Genomic DNA, 20,513 nt, shown 5'->3' with positions numbered 1-20,513 from the left:
CTAATGGGTTTTGCTGATCGTGAGATCATATTTTGTCATATTATATATTGAGGACCGCCATGCTAAATGGCGCCCTTCCAATTATCAGCTAAGAGGGCGCTCCCATCCAAGTGCATTAATAAGAGGACAAACATGAGTTCTTACAAACAGCCTCCACAACTCCTCCTGTAAAAACCTTCAATGTTTTGCGAAATAAGAGTCGAAGCTGGAGAGGAGATTATTCGGAGAATTAACAGTTAAAAGACCGAGACCTGGAACCTTAATTCTAGGGAGGGAGTTACTATTGGAGATCACCACATATGCATTTGATTCCACAAAGATAGAGAATATCGTGTGAGGCAATGGCACAAACACATAATCCTCTTCGATGAAGAAAATGGGTATACGTGGGGATTTATTTACGGACATTACTGTGAGAAAGTGGAACTCAAATTCAGAAGATCTGGTGATGATAAGAACAATGAGGAGGAGAAACATAAACGGAGACGAGACGGGAATTTGGGGCTGGGAGACCTGATCAGCGATGGGAGTTCGTCCAATGGTCGGATTCTTCACCGGAAATTGGGTATACGCATGAATAGATTTGCCATAATTACTTTGAGAATGTCGATTTGAAATTGAGCAGTACTGATGAGGACAAGAATGATAAGGAGAATTGGAAACAGAGGAAAGGAAGGAGTTCAGGGCTTAGTGATTTAATTGGTAATACGAATTCACTTAGTGGTCAGATTCCATGGCCATTCTTATGCTTTCACAATTTGCCCAATTATAGGGTTTGTATAAAGATTGTGGGGTGTAAGGAACGAGGTTTGTGTTTTGTTGGAAATCTTCCAGGCTTTGACAGGGGAAGGAAAGGAATTGGTTTTGAGATAGGGAGGGTCGAAGGAGAGGTTGTTGGTGTTGGAAGAAGAACACATTGTGCTCTGTTTCTCCTCACTTTTGTTGGTGAAGCTATTTATAGTGCGCTCTCCCTGCAAAAAGTAGAGGATTTAACAAAGATTTTTTTAGATTGCAAGAATCAACATACCCGTATCGATGAAGATATGTTAAGGATTTCGGATGTGTTTAGAAGGCATTGGAATTAACGTACTCGTATCCTCCAAGATATATCCTTCGCTCGTGTTTCCATTGCAAGAATGAGGCACTAGAATTGGGATCCAATTCCGATTCTAATTTCGGGTAACCGTTAGGACCTGTTTGGATTGCAAGAAAAAGATTTCTGGTGGGAAATTTCTTCTTCGGGAAATTTCTTTCCTTGATTTGGAGAGAAATAATATTGTTATGGTTAATTTAGAAAATATTATCAAAAATCGAAGGTCCGTCTTAATTAAAAATTGAATAGGGTTAGTTCATGTTATATTTTTCATACATTAAAATGAAAGAAATTTTAGGAATATTTTTCTTTTCCTAACTTTTAAAGAAAATTCCTACAAATCCAAACATGGCCTAATTAGTTCGAAAATGTGAACATAATTAGGGTAGAAATGATATCTTAATATAATTAAAGGGGAAATGTGTTTCCCAACCCCAAGATGTAGAATTTTAATTCTGGAATGAAATTTTTATTAGATTTTTTTGAATTACTTATTTTTTAATTTTTTTTTTTAAATTGAGTTTATATTGAACCAGGATAGGAATTGAAATAGGATGTAGACTCCAATTCTTGATTTTGGTAATCCAAACACAGCCTAAGGTTTAGGACCAGTTTGTTTTAGACTTTGAAAACTTATTGTGAGTCCCAAACCGATTATCGGTCTCAGAAGTAAAATGTACCTTTGAGTCCAATATTTGGTTTTGGACTCACATCAAGGACAAAACTAGGGATTTGCTCCAGGAGGGGCAGGCAGTGGTTTTTATATAATAATCAATAAATTATTATAATAGCTACCGAAATAGATAATATTTTTCCCTACAAAAATGCCATTTTCAACATACAATCCAGAGTAGTACTAACCTGCTCGAAACCTAATAATTCTTAGATTTTAGTCCCAAACAAAAAAAGTTTTTGTTTTTTATATACAAAATCAAACCAAATCCTTGTATCACAACAACATGAATGTGCCAAAAGAGAAATACCCAAAACATTAGATTGGAAATTTGAATAGGAGATTATTTTGAAATTTTGAAAATGACATAGGAGTAACACATGGCAAAACGTTATTTAGAATAAGTTTTCAAAAAAAAAAAGTTGTTTAACACGTGATAAACATGTTTTTAATTTTACTGAGACACGAAGATAGGAAAATGTAGATATCTATTAGTTAGAACTCAAAAATTACTGAAGAATAATCCTCAAAACTATGCACAATAGAAACACAAACATTACGAATCCGTTAATTAAAAACTAAATAGTATAGTCGTGGGGAATAATAATTTCACAGGCTTTCATAAGATTTAAAGACGCAGAACAAAAAACTTTTATAAAATGAAGTGATCTTGAACTCACTAAGATAGATTGGGGAGAATCCAGGAAAAGCCCAGTTGTTAATACAGCCAAAGAGCCGGATCGGAATGAGACTAGGGACATCAAGCCGGCATTAAAATGCATTGGTTAATCTTTATACTTGAAAAATACCGTGAGGCCCAGGTGGCAACCCAAGAGAGGGGTGAATTGGGTTTTGCAAATTTTTGCTCTTTTAAGAAGATTAATTGAAGATTGTATCTAAAGAAGAATTTTGACAGTTAATGCAAGGAAGATAAAAATCAAGATGCAAAAGTAAGAACCAAGAGAATAGCTAGAGCGCACATAGATTTTTATAGTGGTTCCGTCCAGATCTCCGGACCTACTTCCACTCCACCCAAAACCTTGGTAGCTTTACTAACCGGATCTTCTTAATGGTGAAGATCAAACCGATTACAATGAGGTGGCTCTGCGCCTCACCACTTGCCGACGGAGATGGCTCTGCGTCTCCCAACACTCGCCTTCGGCATTGGCTCTGCGTCTCCAAATATGCTCCAAATACAATGTAATGAAAATGAAAAATACAAAGCCTCTAACATGGCGGATACAACAAGTTCACTCACTACAAGTTTCCACTCTCAAAGAATATACAAATTGAAGCCTAAGGTCTAATCCCTACGAGGTTCACCACTTTCAGGCACAATGGTGTTAATCACTATTTAATATCATCCAATCATGTTTTTGGGTGTTATATACTATCCCAAGGGGTTAGAAGACCCTTTGACAGGCAAACTGCACAAAACTAGTTATTGCATGGCTCCCCCAATAAACAGCTCGTTTCAACCAGCTGCTAGGCCTATATAAAAACACAGTTTGTGGCTTGAGGCTGGCCGCCAATCATCAGATGGTCGCTCTGGTCGGGTTGCCCGGCCGACTGGCCGCTAGACAGATTTTAAATTTTTCCAAATTTACGCAGCCATCTTATAAAACTCATATCTCCCTCTCTTCTTATCAGATATCGGCGTTCTAGACCCTAGGTACCCATGAGATTATTTAGGGAATTAAATTTATACAATCTATTACAAGACTTTGACATGAATCTTTAATGTTGATCTCCAATCTTCAAGTCTTGATCTTCACCATGGATCTCCTCTTCTTTCCTTAGGCTCACTTGATCGTCGTGATTGCTTTGGACTTGATCCATGATTCCTTGACTTCGGTACTTTGCTAAAATCTAAACACTTAAGCAACAAACAAAATTAGTACCACTTAATCACTTGTGTTTGGAATCATAAAACAAAATATAAGATTGCCAAGGGTTGTACCATCGGGCTTACAGACATGGTTACTACTAGCCCACAATTGCATAAGACTGAATCCAATATGCGAGAGGCTGTCAACCATGCCAGAAATATGGGCCAGTACAACACGTTCCTGCTACAATAATGGACCCAATTGTTAGGTCGTAGCTATTTAAAGGATTGGCAATGGATTTAATTGGCAAAATATACCCACCATCGTCTAAACAACATTGTTTTATAATAGTAGCTATGGATTATTTTACTAAATGAGTAGAACTTGTTCCTATGAAATCGGTTACACAAACCGATATTATAAAATTCTTAAAAGGAACACATCATCCATAGATTCGGCTTACCACACACCATCACAACCGATTAAGGAATTGTGTTCACAGGTGAATAAGTGGTCACTTTTGCTAAGGAATATGGATTTGAGATTGTCAACTCAACTCCATATTACGGCCAAGCTAATGGACGGGCCAAATCTACAAACAAATCCTTGAAATTGATTTTGGAGAAAATGATTGATGCCAATCAAAGGGCTTGGCATGAAACGTTATCTGAAGTCTTACAGGCTTACAAGGTTTCTAAAAAATCGAGCATGTAAACTACCCCATTTCCTTTAACCTATGGGCATGATGCAGTTCTACCGATGGAAGTCATTGTTCGGTTTCTTAAGCGGCTATAGAAAACTCCTATCTGACATTTAATTTGCTCTAATACCATAAATAATTGCAGCATTATCAATATTAATTATTAAAACCCCAAATGTACTATGTTTAATATTATAAATAGATCACCCTCTCAGGAATGTCTTTAGCTTGGCCACTTATGCTGTCTTTGTAGACTATATTTTAGATGTCCCCTTCAACAAAAACTGATGAACTGAACAGAGGCACCGGAAGAGGATATCAGCTACCAACAACATAATCAGCAAGAAACAGAACCTAACAACCACCATTATACATATTCGTAGATGAATACTTACCCAAATGGTAGTGTGTAAAATTCAGTTTTGTAAAGCAATCAACACATACTTCTTTACAAGTTGTTGAACAGCATATGCCCTGAGGTGTTCAATATTAACGCCAATTTGGTGCCACTGAGCTGGTTTTGGAAAGTGCTCTGCACCTACAATTCTTTGGTAAAGATGGTCACAGTCAACCCATTCCTCAAGATTTTCTGCGCAGAAGCTTGCCCAATTTTGCCAGAAATAAGTGCCTATCATGCAAATCAAAAGCATGAATAGCCTAAACTTCTTACTTAGAAAGAATATCTGAGTAGACAGAGCATGGGATATAGAACGTGTATTTTCCAAGTTTAAAACTAGTGATAATACCTTATGCACCCCTCGAAAACCCCTACCCTGTTTTGGATCAACACCTTGTGGTTACTACTCTCTCTTGTTAGTAATAGAATCATTGTCCTCTATTTCTGGATTGGTCCCTTCATAATCATCAAATTACATGATCTGAATGCCACAATTGTTAACCTCTATGCAGTCCTACAGATGTAAAACAAACAAATTTGTCAACTAAAACTTGCGTTTCTGAATATAGAAGCTAAAAAACGACATCATGTATAGCTTTTAAAAAGGCCTACAAGGAAACAATAAAATGTGCATTACCAAAATGTGTAACGGAACTTAACCTTCTTAATTATCATTCAGGTCATTTAGTTTTCAGTGGTAAGAACAGTACAAGTGCGGTCTCGTGTCCTCATAAAGTAGGAACCAATGCAAATAGCTGTGTCTTTACTATAGCCATCCCATGTTAAAGAAAAGCTAAAAGCAAGTTTAACCCCTTTCTAAGGGTCAATGATTCCACCTCTTTTGAGTCAAGTTATGACTACCAAAAATCAAGAGGGTCGTCAGAAAGGTGTGATATCGATTCAAGTGATCTAAAAATTTTGATGCATTCAGTAAGAATATGGTCCTCCGTCGAGTAAAAAATGCAGCTAATAACTATGCCCATACGGGTGTTGGCTCTTCGGCATAAGTCACGGGTTTGCTCCCCGGAGACTTGTGATCTAATCCCTCCCGGGATTACCTGATGCGCGTGGTTTATGGGCGATTGCGGGCATCCGTAGGGAATAGTCCTACTTCCAAAGGTGGTGGGGACACCCTATGTTACAAAAAAAAAAAAAAAAAAAAAAACAAAGGTAAAAGAAAAGAGTGACAAACGGACTCCTTGTCTATGCCCTATAGTTTTGTAAGTAACCCACCAAATATCATTAATAATAACAGAAAGGAAGCCTCATAGTCAATCGAGTATCGTCTCCTTGGCTTCACATCTCTAACACTAATAGGACTAACAATAATGACTCGCCTTTTTGCTTTTGTCATGAACCTCATTCCCCAGTGAGCTTGGATTATTATTAATTTGGGTAAGTGAGGGTTGGGATCGAGCACACAATCTTTTGGTTGAAACAGAAAGCACCTTCCAACTGAGATACATATACAATCTTGCTTGGATCAATGTTCATGTTTTGCAAATCAAAGTGAATTGTAAACCTTGTTAATGCACCACACATACAATCATGTTTTGATCAATGTCCTGAATCAGGCACCAACTTTTGTGTGTGTGTGGGTGTGGTTTTGTTTTTTTGTTTTTTTTCTTTTTGGGGGGGGGGGCGCAGCGGCGGTGGGGAGAGAGGGGGTTGTTTAGCGTAGTGTTAGACAATTTGCAATTTTAGGAGTACCATTCTACGTAATTTTGGGAGTACCATTCTATGCAATTTATAGCATTGCTTTTATGGCATTTTCCGTCAACAGTAATTCAATTCACTCATTACTGATGGGGCTGAAGAGACCAAAAGGGCCATCCCCACATTGTTTCCCTTACATCATAGCCTAAGTCTCTCATGTTGCCTATTTTGAAATTGACTGCCATAGAGAACATTAAGCTTCATGAGACCCGTAATGATGAGTGTGTTAATTCCAAATGGCAAGCAGAATTCTGACAACCATAGGTGAACAAGCATCTAATAAGCAACGAAGAAACTCGTGATTTCGTAAAAAGAGGTCCTCCATCATTAGTTCCCAAAAGGGCACCTTCACCTACTAAACAATGAACTTCCAAGCGTCATACAAGGAATTTATTTATATTATACCCACATCCAAAGTCCAAGAAAATGTCCCTGTTGGTTGAGAGAAGTTCTATTGTCTAACCCTAAATGTGGATAATTAACACTTACGGTTAGACCATATATACTCACATTCACATTACAAGAAAGTCCTCTGCCAGTTTTAGAAATTCTATAATCTAACCATTGTACCATACATATGTACAGTAAACACATTCTGCTTCTCATCTTTACATGCCTATGAATCTTAAGATCAAACCAACGATCATGTATATTACTACAAAATTCCAAGAAACTGAAAATAACCCACACTTAATTTATATTAAAAAAAAACTTTATATGGGGACAAGTATATTAAAATCATGGAAACCCCAACAAGGGTGATTTTAAATTTTTAACCATATTACAAATAAATACAAAAAAAATACAGAATGAAATACATATAACTTATTTCGATGAACCCAAATTCCGATTCCTGTGAAGAATCCGACCACTAGACGAAATCCCACTGCCGATCAGATCTCCCAGCCTCAAATTCCCCTCTCATCTCCGTTTTTGCTCCTCGTCCTCATCGTTCTCATCATCGTCAGAACCGCTAAGTTCTTTTGGGGAGAAGTCTTCAATACTTTGATGTTTGTGGTGTAATACATATGGCTGCAGTTCTATACTTCTCCCAAATGAACCTACCATAAGCTTTATTTGGCTTGCCAAAAACTTTTCTTCGATACTTAATTTTTATTTATTCCTGTTTTGGAATTTTTCTAATGCTTTTCCATTTCTGATGAGCAGCTCATTTCAATGAATTTGTGGAGGAGTTGCAGGAGCAGAATGGGGTGCTAAGAGAATGCATTGAACAGTTGCGTAATCCATGCCAAACAACGCTCCCAAAAGAAAACACCCGGTTTATCTCCTATTCGCCGACAGATACTAAAGGAAGTCCCCTGCAAAAAAGATGGAGAGACATTAGTATTTAAATTCCCTAGTATTTTTTCTCCATAAACTAATACAAAGTCATTTGAAATAAATGGGAAGATAATCATATGCAGTAATGCAAAGTCATTTGAAATGAAGGTAAAATTTGTTCTTGGTCATCAATCCAAGAAAATGAAACTGGCATTTTAATACTCAAAAACTACTAAAAGATGAAATTTGCTAGGGACCAACCTTTATAAGGCCATGCCGCTGCCCCACCCGATAATCTCTTTCTTCATGGAATCCAACACATATGCAGTGATCTCCAATACTAACACCCTCCCTAGAAATAGGGTTAAGGGTCTCGGTCCTCCCGCTATCAATTCTTCGAATAATCTCCCTCTCCAGCTTCGATTCTTCATTGGCAAGCCTTTGAAGGTTGTTACAGGAGGGGTTATGGTGGGTGTTGTAAGAACCCATGTTTGCTCTCCTTTTAGCTGATATTTGCAAGCGTGTCCTTTCTTTGGCCATTTCTCAATATATATATATATATATATATATATATATATATATATATATATATATATATATATATATATATATAAGTCCAAATGCCAAGAAAAGGCATCCCCATATCCACGAAGATATATGTAAGATATATTTGGATTTGGCGTGGGATTCCGTATCTAGCAAGATATATTTGGATTTGGCTTGGGATTCCGGATCTAGCAAGATATATATTTGGATTTCGCTTGGGTTTCCGCATCTAGCAAGATATATTTGGACTCACATCACGCTAGGAATTTGCTCCGTGAGAGGTAGACAATGGTTTGTATACAATAATCAATAAATTATTGTAATTTCCAACAAAATAATTAATCATTTTCTTTATAAATTACCATTTTTGACACACGATCCATATTAATACTACCATGAACCTAACTTTTAGATTTTAGTCCCAAACTCAAAATTTTAAGCTGAGCCTTCCATATTCCGGTTCTATATACAAAATCAAAACAAATTCTTGTATGCAAGTCAAAGCACAATTAATGGGTGGCTTACAACAACTTGAGTGTGCCAAAAGAAAAGGACCCAAAACATTAAATTGGAAATTTGAATAGGAGTCTCTTTTGAAATTTTATGGAACCAGCTATCATATCTTCCTGAATCGGGTTCCCTATGAATGCAATATACTTATCTACATAGAGATATTCGTGCACCAACTTGAGGGGGGAAGTGTTGCGCTTTTGAAATTTTAGGAGTACCATTCTCTGCAAATATTTTGGAATGACATAGCATTGCTTTTTGTGGCCCTTTTTCTGAATAGGGTTCCCTATGAATGCAATAAACAAAAAGAAATCCGTGCACCAACTCGAGCAGGGGAAGTGTTAGACACTGCAATTTTAGGAGTACCATTCTATGCAAATATCTTGGAGTGGCATAGCATTACTTTTTGTGGCCTTTTTTTGTCCACAGCATTTCACTCGTCAGTGATATATATGCCTGAAGAGACCAAAAGAGCCATCACCACATTGTTTCCCTCACATCATAGCTTAAGACCCTCATGCTGCCCATTTTTTAAATTGATTGCCATAGAGAACATTAAGCTTTGTGTGACCCATAATGATGAGTGCGTTAATTCCAAATGCCAAGCAGAATTTTGACAACCATATGTGCACAAACCTCTAATAAGCAACGAAAAATCTCGTGGACAAAAAAAAAAAAAAGGTTTTCCAACATTAGCTCCCAAAAGGGCACCTTCACCTACTGAACAATGAATTTCCAAGTGTCATACCATCTATGGAAGACAAATCCTTAATCTAAAGAAACCAAGTGAACCTTTGTCTATCATATATGCATTGCCCAAAATAAAGTCCTTCATCACTTCAAACAAGTGAACAACTTGGTTGGCATTATCTTGTAGTGCCAGGAACAACTTAATCATTCGCAAATACCCATGATCGAGTTATTATCCTATGCAAACGTTTTATTAGACATTCACATATTGCCGACTATATAGTGCTTTACACAAGGGTCTGAAAAAAATGCACTATAGCTGTTTTGGTCATCGTAGAGGATTATTTGTCCGTGCCACTGCCACACCCGATAGTCTGAAGCCCTCTCATCATAGAATGCAATGTACATATGGTGACCTCCAATTGTAACGACCTGAGGAGAATTCGGGTTTAGAGACTCGGTCTTCCCACTGTCGATTATTCGAATAATCTCGCTCTCTAGCCTCCATTCTTCGTTGGTAAGCCTCTGTCGGTAGGTGGTGTTGTTGTTGCTGTTGTAAGAAGCCATGTTTGGTAGGTTATTAATGCACTTGGGAGGGACTATGGGAGAGCTCTTTTAGCTGATAATTGAAAGTACGCCCTTTAGTTTGGCATTCGATTAATTGTGGGCGAAATTATGCTCTCACAATCGGGAAAGATTTTATGATGGCAAGAATAGGCATACCCCCGTATCTATGAAGATATATGTAAGGATTTGGAGTGGGTTTCCGTATCCAACAAGATATATTTGGATTTCACGTGCGTTCCCGTTGCAATTCCTCATGAGTCATGGCTGGTTGGAAAAAAAAAACAAACAGAATTAGAGGTAGATTAGAAATAAGCAGAATGAAAGGGGAAATGTTGGAATCTGTTTCTTCCATGTTATTTCGGACCAATAGGAGCAATAGGAGCACCCTTGTAACTGCTTTTTTTGCAAGGCGCCCTTCAGTCTATCTTTCTCTTTTTAAGAATTAGTTTTTTATTGAGGAACAGTAGACTCAAGGGCGCCCATGCAAAATAAAGCTGAAAGGTTGCTCCAATTGGTCCACATCATTTAAATGTGTTTAAAAGGAAAAAATCTGGGTTGCAAACATGATGTGGACCAAAGGGAGAGCCCTTTTCGCTCTATTTGGAAGGGCGCCCTTGAATCTAGAATTCCTCTTTTTTATTTTAATATTTTTACATTGAGTTTATTGGAACCTGATTAGGAATTGAAATAGGGCATCGACTCCAATATATTCCTGATTTTGGCAATCCAAATAAAGCATAAGGTTTGGGTCCCGTTTGATTTTGATAACAGAATGTGAGTCCCAAACCTATTATTGGACTCAAAAGTAAATGTAAATTTGAGTCTAGTAATCAGTTTTGGACACACCCAGGCTAGGAATTTGCTCGAGCAGGGGTAGACAATGGTTTTTATACAATAATCAATAAATTATTATAATATCCACCAAAATAGCTAATAATTTTTCCTAAAAAACTGTCATTTTCAACTGACAATCCACATTAATACTATCAGAAACCTAATTCTTAGATTTAAGTCCCATACACAAAAACCTAACCTAAGCCTTGTACATTTCCGATTTTATATACAAAATCAAAACAAATTCTCATATTCACGCAAAGGTACAATTAGTGGGTGCCTCACAAAAACTTGAGTGTGCCAAAAGAGAAAGACAAAAAACATTAGATTGGAAATTTGAATAGGAGTCTCTTTTGAATTTTTGAAACAAAGGAGAAAATAAGAATAACACGTAGCAAAATAATATTTAGAACAAGCTTTCAATATTTTTCTTTTTCTCTTTTTTACCAATTGATAAACCGGTTTTCAATTTTGTTGAGACACAGAGATAGGAAAATGTGGATATCTATTACATCTCAGTAATTGAGAAATAATCCTCAAAACTAAGCACAAAAGAAACCCAAATGTTACGGATCTGTTAATTAAAGACCAATAAGCATAGTCATGGGAAATAATAATTTCATAAGCTTTCTTAGAATTAAAGAATGCACAACAAAAAGCTTTTAGAAAATGGAGTGATTTTGAACTCACTAAGATACTTTTATGAAACTTATGATTAGATTAGGAAAAATTCAGAGATGTATCTCTCAGAGAAAGCCTAGAGAAAAATAAAATTACACAATCACTAAAGTTCAAATCATGAAGAGTAATTGAAACTGAAACATTCAACATTATCGGAAATAAGAAAAACTCAGACGAATCCTATTTTAAAGAAATTTTGGAACTCAAATTGAGAAAATGCACTTGAAATATGTAGAGATCAAGAAAATTCAAAACCTTCATCAAGAAGGAATCCATTTGATTTAATAGGTAAAATCAATAAACCATAACCTTGATCATGAAACCCTAGATCCAGAAAAAGGAAAACCATGATCATGAAATCTTTTTAAGCCCCAAAACCATGTCATTATTTGCTACCATTTTCAACACACGAGCCATATAAGAACTATATACCATTTTCGATAGGGGGTTTGAGAGAGAGAGAGAGAGAGAGAGAGAGAGAGAGAGAGAGAGAGAGAGAGAGAGAGAGAGAGAGAGAGAGAGAGAGAGAGAGAGAGAGAGAGAGCATACCTTAGGGCTTAGCTGTCACCGTCGATAGGGAAAACTAGACGCCTTGAGAGAGGGGAAATCGAAGACATGGGAGTGGAGATCAATTTTGCAAAGGAAAAATTTCCGCTAATGGGTTTTGGAAATGAATTAGAATTGTGTCTCTCTTTGTAGTAAATTAAAAATCGAAGAGGGGTAAAGGTAATTTTGACATTTTAAGTAAGTAGGTATGACTCATCCAAAAATTTCCAGGGGTCCAATTGCCCCCACTCACTCCCTTAATGCTAAGAATCCAAAACAGGCAGGGCCTTACCCGTATCTTCGTGGATAGGGGTAAAATCTTTACCGATAGCGAGAGCATATTTTGGGGCATTATATATTGAGGAATGTCACATTAAAGGAGCCCTTGCAAATATTAGCTACAAGGGCACTCCCATTCAAGTGCATTAATAACATAGCAAATATGAGTTCTTACAACAGCGACAACAACTCCTCCTGTGACTACCTCCAGCGTCTTGCCAACGAAGAATGGAAGCTAGAGAAGGAGAATATTAGGATAATCGACAGTGGGAAGACCGAGACTCTAAACCCTAATTCTCCTCGGGGCGTTACAATCAGAGATCACCATATATACATTGCATTATGTGCTGAGTGGGATTTAGACCATTAGGTGTGGCAGTGGCACGGCCACATAATCCTCTTCGATGACCAAAATGGGTATATGCGTTAGTATATCTACGGACATTATGATGAGAGAGTGGATTTCAAATTCGGCGGTAATGACAAAAACGAGAATGATGAGGAGGAGAATAAAAAATAGAGCCCAGCCATGAATTTGGGGCTGGGCAATCTGACCGGCGATAGGAATTTGCTTAGTGGTCAGATTCCATGGCCATTCTTATGCCGTCATAATTTGCTCAATTATAGGGTTTGTATAAAGATTGGGGAATGTAAGGAATGAGGATGGTTTCTTGCCGGAAATCTTCCACTCTGACAGGGGAAGGAAAGGAATTGGTTTTGAGAAAGGGAGGGTCGAAGGAGAGGTTGTTGGTGTCGGAAGAAGAACTCATTGTGCTTTGTTTCTCCTCACTTTTGATGGTGAAGCTATTTATAATGCGCCATCCCTGCAAAAAATGGCAAATTGAACAAATATTTTTTAGGATTTTTTTAGATTGTACGAATAGCATACTCGAATCAACAAAGATATGTTAAGGATTTCGGGTGTGTTTCAAAGGCAATGGAATTAACATACTCGAATCCTCCAAGATATATAAATCGCTTGTGATTCCATTGCAAGAATGAGGCACTGGAATCGGGGTCCAATTCTGATTCTGATTCTAGATAACTCTAATTAGTTCGAAAAATGAACAGAATTAGGGTTAGAAATGACTTCAGAGCAGAATTAAAGGGGAAATGTGTTTCCCGCCCCATATGTGGTATTCTGATTCCAGAATGAAAATTTTATTAGATTTTTTTAAATCAATGTTTTATTTTAATTTTTTACATTGAGTTGATAGGGAACCGGAATATGAATTGAAATAGGACGTGGTTGATTTTCTTAGTGTTGAACCGCATCGGTCTAAATTTCAGATTGATTCAACGGTCCTATTTGAAATTGGGGAGATCCTATTTTAAATTTCAGATTTCTTGTCTCTAATTTCTGGATTTTAAAAAAGTTCCTTAAACTAAATTAAATACCCTAATATTCCCTCAATCAACAAATAAAATAAAACATTTTCAGTCCTCCAAAGTCGATCAATTAGAGATCTCTTTAATTTTCTTCTTTCTCTCTTCCTTCTCCTTTTCCCTTTTGAGTGTTGGACTTTGTACATGGATTAAAGATGTTCTACATAATTCATTAAGAAACAGAAAACAAGTTTTTGACTTGACTATTTCTAAGCCTATATGATATGTGATGCACGTACTAAAAATTATTAAAAAGGGAACATTCATTAATTTATTTCGAAACTACCAGTTACTTAAGTTGTTGGAGATGGCTTTACTTTAACACTCCCCCTCACGTGTGGCCCCTCTTTCTAGGGTTGGCTTACACGTGGCACATGTGTTCCTCTTTTGGGTTTGGCCATTGCATGTGTATTTTTGTTATCTGGGAGGTTTGAACTAAGGACCTTTGCTCTGATACCATGTGAAACTACCAGTTACTCCATAAGCTTATGCTGTTGGAGATGGCGTTACTTTAACATTTATGGACATAATTTATGGTAATCGACGAGCTATCACATACTTTCTGAATCGGTTTCCCTATTGTTAAAGTATAAGCTTTTGGAGAAGTTGGTAAGTTAACACCTACGAATGCAATAGATATTCATGCACCAACTTGACAGGGGAAGCGTTACACTCTTGCAAATATTTTGGAGTGGCATAGCATAACTTTTTGTGGCCTTTTTTGTCCACAGTATTTCAATTCACTCGTCAATGTTATGGCTGAAGAGACCAAAAGAGCCATCCCCACATTGTTTCCCTCACATCATAGAAGGTTCGTGTGACCCATAATGATGAGTGCGTTAATTCCAAATGGCAAGCCGAATTTTGACAACCATAGGTGTACAAACCTCTAATAAGCAACGAAGAAGCTCGTGATTTCAGAAAAAAAAAGAGGGTTCTCCATCATTAGCTCCCAAAAGGGGCACCTTCACCTACTGAACAGTGAATTTCCAAGTGTCATACCATCTATGGATGACAAATCCTTAAAAGAAACCAAGTGAACCTTTGTCTATCATAAATGCATTGCTAAAAATAAAGTCCTTTGTAAGTTCAAACAAGTGAACAACTTGGTTGGCATTATCATGTGCTGCCAGGTACAACTTAATCAATTGCAAATACCCATGAGTTATTCTCCTATGCAACGTTTTATTAGACCTTCATATATTGCCGACTATTTAGTGCTTTACGCAAGGGTCTGAAAAAAAAAATGCAATATAGCCGTGATGAACACTAATAGCAAACAAGAAAAACAAGAGGAAGTTGCAAACTTTATATTTTCTTGGGTATTTAAGCGTATCTCCTTGCGCATAACAAAGTAACAACGAAATTTATAGTAGTAATACCTATGTTTATACCATGTTCTGCAGTTTTAGAAGTTCTACAATCCAACCATAGTACCATACACTAATACAAGTAAACACCTTCCAATTCTCATCTTTACATGCCCATAATCTTAATATTAAACAAATGGACATCAAATTACTACAAAATCCCAAAAATTGAAAATAAACCATAATTCATTTATTTATTAAAAAAAGGAAATGATATCACCACTACCGTATTTTGATGATCACACTCCTCACTTATTAAAAAGTATGGTATGGCCTGCACCATAGGATGATCCAAACCGTCCATTAGATGGGCCAGAGCCTGAATAGGTTGTGCCCCAAAAAACTAGAATGCTAGTTCTAGCGGACTGGAATCACAAGTGTTTACCTAAAATCAGAATCTCCAAACTCCACCCTGAATATAATTTTAACGAATTTGTTTATACAATACCCACATCAACATTTCAAGAAAATGTTCCTGCCAGTCAAAATATGTTCTATTATCTAACCATAAATGTTGATAATTAACACATGGTTAGACCATGCTCACATTCACATTCCAGGAAAGTTCTTCCACTTCTCATCTTTACATGCCTATGAATGCTAATATCAAACAAACGAGCATGCATATTACTACAAAATTCCAAGAAACTGAAAAAAACCAAAATTAATTCATATAAAAAAACCTTTATATGGGGACAAATATAATAATCCCATTTAAGAGAAAACTGTAAAATTATGGAAACCCCAACAAGGGTATTTTTAACCCCCCATCACAAACAAAATACAACCTCAAACCAGCCCCTCCGGTAAATAAAAAAATACAAAAAAATACAGAAAAAAACCCTATACTTTATTTCGATGATGAACCCGCATTCCGATTCCGGTCAAGAATCCTACCACTGAACGAACTCGCATCGCCAATCAGATAGCCCAGCCTCAAATTCATGGCTCGGCTTCGTTTCTGATTCTCCTCACCGTAATTCTCGTTTCCGTCATTCATACCGAATTCGGAATCCAATCTCTCATAATAATGTCCATAAATGTATTCCCGCCTATACCCATTTTCCTCATCGGAGAGGACAATGTGGTCGTGCCACTGCCACACCGGATAGTCTAAATTCCTATCATCATGGAATGCAATTAATGCATATATGGTGATCACCAATTATAACGCCCTGAGGAGAATTAGGGTTTAGGTACTCGGTATTCCCATTATCGATTATCCTAATAATCTCCCTCTCTAGCCTCAATTCTTCGTTGGTAAGACGCTTAGAGGAGGAGTTGTTGTTGCTATTGGAAGAAGCCATTGTTGCTCTTGGTATTAATGTTCTTGGATGGGGGAGCTCTTTTAGCTGATATTTGCAAGAACGCCCTTTAGTTTGGCATTCCTCAATTTATAATGCTCCAAAGTATGCTCTCACTATCGGCAAAGATTTTATGAACCCAACAATAGGCGGACCCCTATGCATCAAGATATATTTGGATTTTGCGTGCGTTCCCGTTGCAATTCCGCATGACTGGTTGGAAAAAACAGCAGAAGAGAATTAGAGGTAGAGAGCAAGATGTTATTTCGGAATGAAATTTTTATTAGATTTTTATTAGAAATTTTTAGAAATATGAAAATAACGTTGGCAACTGTAATCATCAATGCACTTTGCTTATAAGGAGCAATAGGGGTGTCCTTGTAACTGGTTTTTTTGCAAGGCGCCCTTCAGTCTATCTTTCCTCTCTCTCTTTTTTTTTTAATTCGTTTTTTATTGTGGAACGCTAGACTTAAGGGTGCCGTTACAGAATAAAGCCGAAAGGGTGCTCCAATTGGTCCACATCATAATATATGTGCTAAAAGGGAAAAAATCTCGGTTGAGTAAAAATGACATGGACCAATGGAGTGCCCTTTCCTCTCTATTTTGCAAAGGCGCCCTTGAGTCTAGGAATCATCTTTCTTATTTTACTTTTTCCTCATCGACTCCCTTTCCTGATTTCGATTATCCAAACACAACCTTAAGGTTTAGGGGGCGTTTGTTTTAGATTTTGAGAACGGATTGTGAGTCCCAAGCCAAGTATTGGACTCAAAAGTAAATGTAAATCTGAGTTCAATAAATTATTATTATAATATCCACCAAAATAGTTAATCATTTTTCCTAATAAACTCATTTTCAACAGACAATCCACATTAATACTATCCGAAACCTAATTCGTAGATTTAAGTCCCAAACACAAAAATATAACCTAAGTCTCCAACATTTTCGATTTTATATGCAAAATCAAAACAAATTCATATATTCACACCAAGGCACAATTAGGCCCTGTTCGTTTAAGATTATGACACCCAATTATGAGTGCCCAACCGATTATTGGAATCAAAATTATGTCTAAATTTGAGTCCAACAATCAGTTTGGCAGTCACGATCGGTTGTAATAATCTTAAACGAACAGGGCCTCAGTGGGTGACTCACAACAACTTTTAAGTGTGCCAAAAGAGATAGACATAAAACATTAGATTGGAAATTTGAATAGTAGCTAGTCTCTTTTGAATTTTAGAGACAAAATAGAAAATGATAATAACACGTAGTAAAATGATATTTAGAACAAGCTTTCAATATTTTTCTTCCTTTTTTTTTTTTTTTGTAACACTTGATAAACAGGTTTTCAATTTTGTTGACACATGGAGATAGGAAAATGTGGATATCTATTAGATCTCAACAATTGAGTAATAATCCTCAAAACTAAGCACAAAAGAAACACAAATGTTACGGATCTGTTAATTAAAGGCCAAAAATATAATCATGGGAAATAATAATTCCATAAGCTTCTTAAAATTAAAGAATGCACAACAAATAGATTTTAGAAAATGAAGTGATCTTGAACTCATTAAGATACTTTCATGAAATTTATAATTAGATTAGGAAAATTTCAAGGATGTATCTCTCAGAGACAGCTTGGAGAAAAAAAATTTACACAATTACTGAAGTTCAAAATCATGAGCAATTGAATGTGAAACATTCAACATTATCAGAACTAAAAACACTCAGAATTATCCTATTTTGAAGAAATTTTGGAACTCAAATTGAAAAAATGCACTTGAAATATGCAGAGATCCAGAAAATTCAAAACCTTCAGCAAGAAGGAATCCATTCAATTCAATAGGTATAATCCAGTCAAAAATAACCCACAACCTTGATCATGAAACCCTAGATCCAAAAAAAATAAAAAATCATGATCATGAAATCTTTTTAGGCCCCAAAACCATGTCAATTTTTGCTACCATTTTCAGCACACAAGCCATACAAGTACTGCCATATTCAATAGGGGGTTTGAGAGAGAGAGAGAGAGAGAGAGAGAGAGAGAGAGAGAGAGAGAGAGAGAGAGAGAGAGAGAGAGAGCATACCTTAGGCCTTAGCCGTCACCGTCAGATAGGGAAAACTTGATGCCTTGAGAGAGGGGAAATCGAAGAGATGGGAGTGGAGATCAATTTTGAAAAGGAAAAATTTTCCGCTAATGGGTTTTAGGAAATGAGTTAGAATTGTCTCTCTTTGCAATAAATTAAAACTCAAAGAGGGATAAATGTAATTTTGACATTTTAAGTAAGTAGGTAAGACTCCTCCAAAAATTTTAAGTAGGTAGGTAAGACTCCTCCAAACATGAGTTCTTACAACAACAACAACAACAACTCTTGTGACTACCTTCAGCCTCTTGCCAACGAAGAATGGAGGCTGGAGAGGGAGATTATTCGAATAATCGACAGTGGGAAGACCGAGACCCTAAATCCTAATTCTCCTCAGGGTGTTACAATTGGTGATCACCATATATCCATTGCATTCCATGTTGATAGGGATTCAAACTATCGGGTGTGGCAGTGGCATGGCCACATAATCCTCTCCGATGAGCAAAACATGTATAGGCTGGAATACATTTATGGACATTATTATGAGAGATTGGATTTTGAATTTGGCAGGAATGACAAAAAATGAGAATGACGATGACGAGAATAAAAAAAATGAAGCTAAGCCATGAATTTGGGGCTGGGCTATCTGATTGGCGATGCGAGTTCGTTCAGTGGTCGGATTCTTCACCAGAATCGGAATGTGGGTTCATCATCGAAATAAGGTATAGGGTTTTTGTTTCTGTATTTTCTTGTATTTTTTTATTTACTGGAGGGGGTGGTTTGAGGTTGTATTTTGTTTGTGATGGGGGTTCAAAACACCCTTGTTGGGGTTTCCATGAATTTGGGGCTGGGAGTCTGATCGGTGATAGGAATTCGCTTGGTGGCCAGATTCCATGGCCATTCTTATGCCTTCACAATTTGCCCAATTATAGGGTTTGTATAAAGATTGGGGGATGTAAGGAATGAGGATGGTTAAATCTTCCAGGCTCTGACAGGGGAAGGAAAGGACATGGTTTTGAGATAGGGAGGGTTGAAGGAGAGGTTGTTGTTGGAAGAAGAAGAACTCATTGTGCTCTGTTTCTCCTCACTTTTGATGGTGAAGCTATTTATAATGTGCCATCCCTGCAAAAATGGCAAATTTAACAAATATTTTTGAGGGGTTTTTTAGATTGCAAGAATCAGCATACTCGAATCGACAAAGATACGTTAAGGATTTCATGTGTGTTTCAAAGGCATTGGATTAACATACTCGTATACTCCAACATATATACTTCACTTGCGATTCCATTACAAGAATGAGGCACTAGAATCGGGATCCAATTCTAATTCTAGGTAACTCTAATAAGTTCGAAAAATGAACAGAATTAGGGGTGGAAATGACATCGGAGCAAAATTAAAGGGGAAATGTGTTTACCGCCCCCAAGATGTGGTATTCTGATTCCAGAGTAAAAATTTTATTAGATTTTTTTAATTAATTTTTTTATTTTAATTGTTTACATTCAGTTTATAGGGAACCAGCATAGGAATTGAAATAGGATGTGGCCTCCAATTCCAGATTTCGGTATTGAAACACAGCCTAAGGTTTAGGACAAGCTTGTTTTATAATGTGATAACTGATTGTGACTCTCAACCCGATTATTTGTCTCAAAAGTAAAATGTAAATTTGAGTCCAATATTCAGCTTTGGACTCACATTTTGCTCCACGAGGGGCAAACGGTGGTTTTTATTCAATAATCAATAAATTACTATAATATCTATCAAAATAGTTAATATTTTCCCCTATAAACAGCCATTTTCAACATACAATCCATAGTAATATTGTCCTGCCCAAAACCTAATTCTTAGATTTTAGTACCAAACACAAAAATTTCACCTAAGCCATGTACATTCCGTTTCTACATCTAAAATCAAACCAAATTCTTGTATTCACCCAAAGGCACAATTAATGTGTGGCTAACAACAACATGAGTGTGCCAAAATAGAAATACCCAATACATTAGATTGGAAACTTGAATAGGAGGTTATTTTGA

The 20,513-nt window shown here is 36.8% G+C and overlaps 1 pseudogene; it reads right to left on the bottom strand.

The window, feature by feature from the left end:
* Positions 1–2,783: 2,783 nt before the first annotated feature.
* LOC143850084 (uncharacterized) overlaps positions 2,784–20,513 on the bottom strand; it is a 29,523-nt pseudogene continuing 11,793 nt past the window's right edge.

The sequence above is a fragment of the Tasmannia lanceolata genome, unplaced genomic scaffold, assembly GCF_043159265.1.
Source record: "Tasmannia lanceolata isolate RefF3 unplaced genomic scaffold, GAP_Taslan_0.1 ptg000018l, whole genome shotgun sequence".
In the NCBI taxonomy this organism is placed as follows: Eukaryota; Viridiplantae; Streptophyta; class Magnoliopsida; order Canellales; family Winteraceae; genus Tasmannia; species Tasmannia lanceolata.
This window is presented reverse-complemented; position numbering and strand designations above follow the sequence as displayed.